Consider the following 9858-nt stretch of genomic DNA (forward strand, 5'->3'; position numbering starts at 1 on the left):
AGAGAGAGACAGAGAGAGAGAGACAGAGAGAGAGAGAGAGAGAGAGAGAGAGAGAGAGACAGAGAGACAGAGAGACAGAGAGAGACAGAGTTGGTTATACAGCCAGGTGTTACCATGGAATCTCTAGATCCTGAAGGACTTGAGTATCAAAAAACATCCCACTTGGGACATGTTCAATTCATCAGTAGGTTTACATGAGTTACTGAAGATAAGAAGACCAGATTCAAATGAATAATTTTTGTTATTTTTATTAAGACATCAAGGGCTTTTTCAGTAGAGGAGAGAAAACACTGAACTTGCCATTAGAAATAGTTGAGTTCAAATCCTGCTTCTGACACTTGCTAGCTTTGCAAATGTAAGTAAATCACAACCTCTATAACTATGTTTCCTCCTCTTCACAATGGTGATAATACTTTCATTGTTTGCATGATACATTTGTTTTGAGATTCCAGTGAAATAATCCACATAAAGAATTTTTTCACCTCAAGGAACAATAGAAATTTCAGTAATTTTTGTCATTTTTTTTCTCATTGTTGTTTAGTTGGATGGTGTAATTTGTCATATCTATGTTGTCTTCTTGAGTTACTGTCTGATAAATACATATCCTCACCTAGTGGCCAGCCCTGAAGTCATGATAATCTCTACTTAACCAGGTTTGGATAACATAAACAGTCTATCACTGAACCTGTGTTGAAAGCCTCTAAAAACCCAGAGATCACCTCCATGCCGCTTAGGTGCACATGAATGGGAAGAATGATTTTCCATAATTTTATTTAAATTCAGGTAAATATGAAAGGGGTAGGATTTGGGGTGTTTAAGTTCAGAATTTAAAAAATAAACAAAATGTGCATTCATACCTATTATCTCATATGAGCCTCAAAATAAGGCAGGCAAGGGCATAGGTAGGGCCTGGCTTCATTAAGAACTCCTCAAACCTGAGTAACCTTCTTTTCTTTTTCTTTTTTGATGTGATTAATAAATTGATGTGTCTGGGAAACTGCTAAAAGATATAGCTTGTCTATAATTTAACAAAACATTTGGCAAAGTTTCTTATTTGATTGTTATGGAAAAGCTAATGATACATGAATAAATGATAGTACAGACATTTTGGGGTGGGTTTTCTTTGCTTCTTTACAGAATATATACATTATAGGGGCAATGCAGTTACTTATTTATGTTGTACCTAAAATTCCCACTCTTTATGCTAATAACCTGTGGCTTGATTGGAATTCCTTGGAGTAATTTTTGTCCTACTAACAAAAAGAGGATCCATCCCCTCAGCTTTCTAGAATCATTGGCTTAATGTTGTTTGTGATTTAGCTTTCTGGTTCTTTGACTAAGTTCTCCCTACTACTCTTGCTGCTTCAATTCAGATAAATTCAAAATTCATGTATTAAAAAAATCAGTATTTATTTATTCTTCAGAGTACTGTGCCAAGTGCTGAAGGACATAATAATGCGTCACTGAAGCAGTGGAAAGAGCCATTGAATTTGAAATGTAGGACCTGGGTTCAAATCCCTACTCTGTTACTTCTTATCTATGTGCCCCTGGGCTAGTGGCTTAGCATCCCTAGGCCTCAGTTACCTCATCTGTAAAATGAAGTGGTTAAACTTTATGGTCTCTAAGGTTCCCTTTTGTTGTTAAATTTATTAATCTGTAATCCTAATAACATCACATCATTAAAAACTCATTTTCTGAAGTAATTTGCAATTTACAAAGTTTACAGTAATAGATAGCAGGTGCTTAATAAATGTTGATTGTTGATTCATTGAAGTGAGGATTACAAGTGTTGTTCCTTGGCTTTCCTCCTATCAAGGTCTTTTCAAGGTCAAGAGAGATGTTAAATAAACCTGGATTTACCATGGTACTTTCCTGTGCCCACGTAGCTATGCAAGGAGCTCTCAGAAATAAGCTTGCTATACAAAAGATAAGTCACATCTCAATTTCCTCCAGTACAGAGGACTTCATATAGAGAAAAACACATCTTTGTTTTCCCATTCCCATGATACTGAAAGATATTGATCTGCCCTTGTCTTTCCTTTGTTATTGTTTTTTGTTTCATGTTTGTTTTCTTTTGTTTTTTACTCTTCTTATGATATATTTTTAAGCCAAACTTACCTCAGATTGGTATCACGTTTCAGGTTCAGAATTGGAATAAAATAAGTCAGTAGGTTCAGAATTGGAATAAAATAAATCAATCATAGACCTTTCAACAATGAACAAAAAAAAGATTTGATCAGCCATAGAATGAAAAGAATATTCATCAAGGACAGAGCATTGGTTCAGTCCAAAAAAAAAAGTTTCCATGACTCTGTATCAGCCATGTTGGTGCTCTAGTCAAGCCTCAGGGAAAACAAGTCTTATCTCCTCTTGGGCTGGCTTGTGTGCTCAGGCCACCAGGAAGCTATGTTGTCTTCATCTCTTGGGTCAATCAAACATTGAAGATGATTTCAATACCTTTTAACGAAAAACTACCCTAGCCTGTATGACAGACACTGCTTCTACCACAGATATCATTGGTATGCATGGGCATAGTCATAGAAAGGAGACATTTTTAGAATTCTTCCCTTGATGTGGTGGTCCTGGTTCCTGTTACATGTTTTATCTCTGATCTTCATAACAACCCTACAAGCTACATGCTATAATTACCCCACATTTCACAGACAAGGAAGCTGGGGCCAAAAAAGGTAGAAGTGATTTACTTAGGGTCACACAGCAGGTTTTCCTAACTCAAAGTCCAGCACTATCTCCACTATATTACCTGGCTGCATCTAAACAGTCCTCTATAAAAATTCACAATTAAAAATGTGCATTTCATATGTTTAGCATGACCTCACAACTATAATGGATATTGTATTGCTTGCCTTCTCAATGGGTGGGGGAGGGATTGAAGGGAGAGAAAGAATTTAGAATGGAAAGGTTTGGGTTAGTTTTTTTTATTTTAATTTTTTTTAATGCACATTTCATTCTGCACCCTGAATGTTGCACCCTTGGAGGCTGTCTAATTTTCCTAACCTCTTCCACATGTTAGTTGTCGTGTGACTTTCACTCTTTTCAGATTTAGTTGCCTCATCTGCAAAATGAAGGGTTTACGCTAGAATGATACACAAGGTACCTTCAAGCTATAATATTCTATGATTCTATAAAGGGATAGGAACTGTACTTATGACTTCACTGCTCTAGAATGCTCCCAAAGGAGAGTCCTCCATTGACCGATGCAGGTCAATACCTTTCCTGCAGTTTATAATCTTATTAAGTTACCCAAGAAAATAGACTTTTTATCCCAAGAAGGTCAAAAGTGTTATGGCAACACACAAAACTTTTCATTGATAGCGACAGGAAGGGAAGGTACATTTTTCAGACATGAGGGGAGTAGCTTCTCATCTCAACTAGGACCCAATAATAACACAGATAGGATATACCAAAGTTGAGATAAATTCATGTCTTTGTGATTCTGAGGCTAGTTCTCTATTCATTATGCCACAGTGCATCTATGATCAAAGAAATATTAATTTTTGAACATTTAATTTATGTTTTGTCCCATCTCTTTTTTTTTTGGATTGGTAGATTATTCTAAGATTTACAAGTAACTGATCTAGGCTTCAACTGAATTAATGACTAACCCTAATGGCTTCATTTTCATTTTATATGTTGGGTTTGAGGTATATGCTAGTTGACTCTTTTATAAACTTTAAATAGGCTGTTTCAGAAAGCTTAATTTTTCTATTCATTCATTCAACATGCATTTGCTTATTATTCTACAAAGAAAGAGCACGATTCTTGAAGAAGAAGAATATACCCTACCTTCAAGTATAGTGGGTAGATAAAACACCAACACAATATTATATTCAACATTGTGGATTATGATGACCAAAGGACAAGGTCATTACCTAGAGCATCATGGAATGTTTCCTGAAACATGTGACATTTGAAGTGGGTTTTAAAGGATGAATAAGAATTCAAAAGAGAATGGAAAACAATCCATACATACAAAATAGGGTGAAAAAAGACATGGGAGCCAGAGAACATGGGGGAAGGTGAGAAAGAGTGCTAAGGAGAGAGTATGGAGTGGATGATAAGAGGTAAAGCAAAAAGATAGGCAAATGTCAGTTTATGAAGAAACAGAAAGGTCACTCAATCAGTTAATCAGTCAGACAAAAAAGTTGAACTTATCTTAGGCTAGGCTGCCACTGATGATATTTGAGTGGAGAAAGAGCATGATTACTTAAAAACAAAATGGAAAAATCATATGTGTTGATGGCTGCCAAGTTCTTAATAAAAAAAGGTCTTTCTAGAGCAAGACTTCTAAAAATTTATTTTTCTTAATAGTATTTTTGCAATTTCATGTAAAGAGAATTTTCAACATTCATTTTTGTAAAATTCTGAGTTACATATTTTTCTCCCTCCCCCCTCCCCAAGACAGCAAACAATCTGACACAGCTTATACATGTAACATCATGTTAAACTTATTTCCACATTAGCCATATTGTGAAAGAAGAATCAGAATAAAAGGGGAAAATCACACAAAAGAAAAAAAAAGTATTATTTGCTCTGCATTCAGACTCCACAGTTCTTTCCTTGGACGTGGTTAGCATTTTCCATTACAACAAGTCTTTTGGAATTGTCTTGGATCATTGTACTGCTGAAAAGAGCTAAGTCTGTCATAGTTGATCATTGAACAATGTTGCAATTACTGTGTACAAGGTTCTCCTAGTTCTGTTCACTCAGCATCAATTCATGTAAGTCTTTTCAGGTTTTTCTGAAATCTGACCATTCATCATGTCTTATACAACAACAGTATTCCATTACACTCATATAACACAACTTGTTTAGCCATTTTCCAATTGATGGGCATATCCTCAATTTCCAATTCATTGTCACCACAAAAAGAGCTGCTATAAATATTTCTGTACATGTGGGTGAAAAGAGAAGTTTTAAAAATAAAAGGGGAAAAATATTTTGCACCACAAGAAACAATACTGATGCTCATTGTGCCCATTAATTTATCCTAAACTCAGTATATTTTTATCTAATGCGGGCAACATTGGATAGATTCAATAGGGCATTTCCACTTAAGAAATTGTAATTATGGTCACATCCTGAGCAATACCACCTCTGTTTTTTGTAGAATCATAGAAATTAGGGTTGGAAGTCAGCTTGGAGAGCATCCAGCTCAGCCCCCTCATTTTTACAGGTAGGAGAATTTAAACTCAGAAAGGAGAGGTGACTTGTTTAAGGTCACACTAGCAATAAGTAACAGAGATATGATGGTGAAGCTTTGGAGAAGGATTGGAAAGGTTGCCTTATATAGCATAAAATACATGCTTAGTAAAATACAGTAAGATATTTTAAGATATTAAAGCTCAGCACTGCACTAAGACTTTCAGGATACCTTGTATGACAGCACTGAATCTGTATTTCTTTCTTCCTTCATTTTCCCATATTATTTTTTTTTTGGAGGGCAATTGGGGTTAAGTCACTTGCCCAAGGTCATACGGCTAGTTTTTGTGTTAAGTGTCTGAGTTTGGATTTGAACTCAGGTCCTCCTGACTCTAGGGGCAGTGCTCTATTCACTGCGCCACCTAGCCGCCCAATTTTCTTTTATTTTTCATTTTTCAAATGTTTTATCAACTTCTCATTTACATCATTCATTTCTGCCAGATTTTGAGTTGCAAATTTTCTCCCCATTTTTCCCCTACCCACCGGCCCAAAATAGCAGTCTCACAGGATATCCCCTCCTCCAATCTGCTTTCTCCCATATCTTCTTCCATATCCCCTTCAACTTTTCCAGCAGGGCATGGTGGATGTCTATGACTCAGTGCCTGTATATCTTATTTCCCAATTACGTGTAGAATAGTATTAATAATAGTATATATATATATATATATACATATATATTTTTAATATTTTATTTTAAAACTTTGAATTCCAGATTCATTCCCTTGTCACCCACCCTTACTGGGAAGATAAGCAGTTCAGTATAGGTTTTACATGTGTAGCTAATGCAAAACATTAACATATTAGATATATTGTGAAAGACTGACTATATTTCCCTCCATCCTATCCCACCACCCACTTGTTCTATTCTCTACTTTGATCCTGCCCCTTTTCAAAAGTGGGTGCTTCCAACTTCCCTCCCCCCAGCCTGCCCTCCCTTCCATCATCCCCTCTCTCATCCCCTTCCCCCCTACTCTCCTGTAGGGTGAGATACCCTATTTAGTGTGTATTTCATTCCCTCCCCGAGCAAAATTCAATGAGAATAAGGTTGACCCATTCTCTTTTGCCTTCCTATTCTTCCCCTCCATTGTACACATTTTCCCTTGCCTCTTCTATGTGAGATAGTTTACCCCATTCTGTCTCTCCCCATCTCCTCTCATTATATTCCTCTCTCACCTCTTAATTTCACCTTTTAAGTATCATCCCTTCCTATTCAGTTGGTCCTGTGCCCTCTATCTATGTATACCTGTAAACATATACACACACATTAACAAATGTATTCATACACCCGTATACCCTCTGATAGAGACATATATATATATATATTCCCTTCAAATATTTTCACACTGAGAAAAGTTTCATCAGTTACAATTATTGCTTTTCCATGTAGGAATGTTAATAGTTCAACTTTGATAAGTTCCTTATGATTTCTATTCCCTATTTACCTTCTCATGCTTCCTTTGTTTCTTGTATCTGAAGGTCAAAATTTCTATTCAATTCTGGTTTTTTTCATCAAGCATGCTTGAAAGTCCTCTATTCCACTGAATGACCATATTTTCCCCTGAAACATGATATTGTTTTGCTAGGTAGGTGATTCTTGGTTTTAATCCCAGCTCCTTTGCCCTCTGGAATATCATATTCCAACCCCTTCTATCCCTCAGTGTAGAAGCTGCAAGATCCTGAGTTATCCTTATTGTGTTTCCACAATATTCAAATTGTTTCTTCCTGGGTGCTTGTAATATTCTCTCCTTAATCTGGGAATTCTGGAATCTAGCTATAATATTCCTAGGAATTTTCTTTTTGGGATCTTTTTCAGGAGGTGATTGGTGGATTCTTTCCACCTCTATTTTGCCCTCTGGTTTTAAAACATCAGGGCAGTTTTCCTTGAGAATTTCTTGGAGGATGCTTTCTAGGTTTTTACTTGATCAAGGCTTTCAGGTAGTCCAATAATTTTTAAATGATCTCTCCTGCATCTATTTTCCAGGTCAGTGGTTTTTCCAATGAGATATTTCACATTGCCTTCTATCCTTTCATTTTTTTGAATCTGTTTAAAAGCATCTTGATTTCTCATAAAGTCATTACATTCCATTTGCTCCAATCTAATTTTGAAAGAATTATTCTCCTCAGTGAGCTTTTGAGATTCTTTTTCCATCTGGCAATTTGGCTTTTTAAGTCATTCTTCTCCTCATTGCCTTTTTGAGCCTCTTTTGCCATTTGAGTTAGTCAATTTTTTAAGGTAGTATTTTCCTCAGTCAGGCTGTTGACTCTCATTTCATAATTTTCTTGCATCATTCTCATTTCCCTTCCCAATTTTTCCTCCATTTCTCTTATCTGCTTCCTTAGGTCCTCTGTGGCCTGTAACCAGTTCATATTTTCCTTTGAAGCTTTTAGTGCAGGAGTTCTGACTTCACTGTCTTCTTCCTGTTCCAAGCTTTGATCCTTTTTGTCCCCAAAGTAGCAGTCTAGTGTTGGATTCTTCTGTTTGCTTTGTTTCTTTGCCTGGTCATGTTGCCACTCAATTACTTGACTTTTGGGCTTTTGCCACAGTATGACTCTGCTACCAGACAGGGGAGCTTCTGTCCCAAACGCTGGGGTTTTCTCAGCTGCCAGAGGTATTAGTTGGGTGCCCTCTCTGAAGCCTCCACATGCTCTGGCAAGCTGGTCACACACCCCAGGACCTCCACCCTAGACCTCAATCCAGATTCAAGCAGATTAAAGCAAGAACAATTACCCCTCAAACTGGTTGCTTGGTCCCCCTACACTCTGCACACCAAGAGCTGAAGCTGCCACATGGCAGCGGCTGTGCCCCAGCTCTCAGCGGCTTCTTGCCCCAGGGGAAAAGCTGATGCACTCCCAACTACTGGGTCCCAAAGTCCACACTGCACTAACCTCTCACTTTGTCCTTCACATCTATGTGTTGATAATTCTGGACCACCACAGCTGCTGGTGATCTGCAATCCCTCCAGCTGGGGGCTGGTCAGGCCTGCCCTGGGGCTTAAATCTTGGCGTAGGGTTAGAGTCAGCTCCCAGAGCATTGCCCTGGCCAATTCCTGCCAGCAGGAGGTTAGCTTCTCTGTGTCATTTTGTGGGTCCTGTAACTCCAAAATTTGTTCAGAGTCCCCTTTTACATGGATCAGAAGTGGTGAGAGCCACAGCCACATGGAGGTCTTGTTCCTACACTGACATATTCTGCCATATTACTTCTTAAAAAATATTTTCATATGGCTTTTCTCCACTACAAATAATAAGGAATGGGTTGTGATAAAATATTCTTTTTCTTAGATATCACTATTTTAGTTACCTACATTTTCTTTTCTTTCTTTTTTTTTTTTAAAGCAATTGGGTTTAAATAACTTCCTCAAGGTTACACAGCCAGTTATTTCTGGGTGTGGTGCTAAGTATCTGAGCCTGGATTTGCTCCCCAGATCATCCCAACACTGGGGCCGATGCTCTTACTCGCTGAGCCACCTGGCCACCCCTAAGCAATTGGGGTTAAGTAACTTGCTCAAGGTTACATGGCCAGGTGTTTCTGGGTGGGTGTTAAGTGTCTGAGCCTGGATTCGATCCCCAGGTCATCCTGACACGGGGGCCAGTGCTCTTACGCGCTGTGCTACCTGGCCGCTTGTTACCTACATTTTCAAATCAGCAAAAAGTTATTGAGCATTTTTTCCCCCTAAAGACCAAAAGAAAGTGTGTGAAATGAAGAGAGAGCCAGGATAGGAACCAGTGCTGGGTGTCTAGTCCCATCTCTACTAATTAACTACATGGCCTTGGAACTGTCTATAAAATTAAGAATTAATCTAATTAATCCCAGCTCTAAATCCCCAGGCCATACCTTGAACTTTAAATTTCTGCATCTTTGACCTTACCATTCTAACTCTCCTCTATACTTATCAAAGTCTTGTAAATCTTTCAAGGTACTGAATAAATAATTCCTTCTCTTTGAAATGGGGTAGTCGCTTTTGAACTTCTGTAATGTTAATTATCTGTACCTTTCATTTGGAACATTATAAACTGCCTTGTATTATTTTATTTTTCACATATATTTGTCTCTTCTTTCCCATCAGTAAGTTCTTTGAAGACAAAGATTATGTATCTTCTATCTCTTTATGTCCCTTACAGCTGTATGGCCTTGGGCAACCTTGCTAGCCTCAGTTTTCTTCTCTGTAAAATGAAGTGACCGCAGTAGATTACCCCAAATGTCACTCTCAGATCCAGCATTCTATTATATTCTATACATAATTTGTTTTGTTTTAAGATGGATTATTTATAGCTTCCTGTATCACTCTTTGATATTGATGTTCTGTCTTTAAACAAACAAATACTTCTACTTTGGTGAAATAATTTTTTTAAAGTATACTAATCTTTCTCAGTTGGTCATGCCCATGGGCTGCCTGCCTGTTTGGTCCACTAGGTCATAGCTAAAGAAACCTCAATCACATGGTGACAGTATTCTCTAATTTCAGGTATTACCTAAAATTAGAAATGTAGCCTCTTCTACACTAATCTTGCAACTTTGATTTAAGTGACAGGAAAGTCTCAGTAAAAGGTCACCCTTTTTTTTCTACATGAAGGTATGCCCCCAAAGGAGATAATTATTGTGATTCTACATCCCATGGAAGGGAAGAGAATCATCTCCCA

The sequence above is a fragment of the Petaurus breviceps genome, unplaced genomic scaffold, assembly GCF_028583685.1.
Source record: "Petaurus breviceps papuanus isolate PSGF00001 unplaced genomic scaffold, PetGlider_PUasm1.0 98, whole genome shotgun sequence".
Taxonomy (NCBI): domain Eukaryota; kingdom Metazoa; phylum Chordata; class Mammalia; order Diprotodontia; family Petauridae; genus Petaurus; species Petaurus breviceps.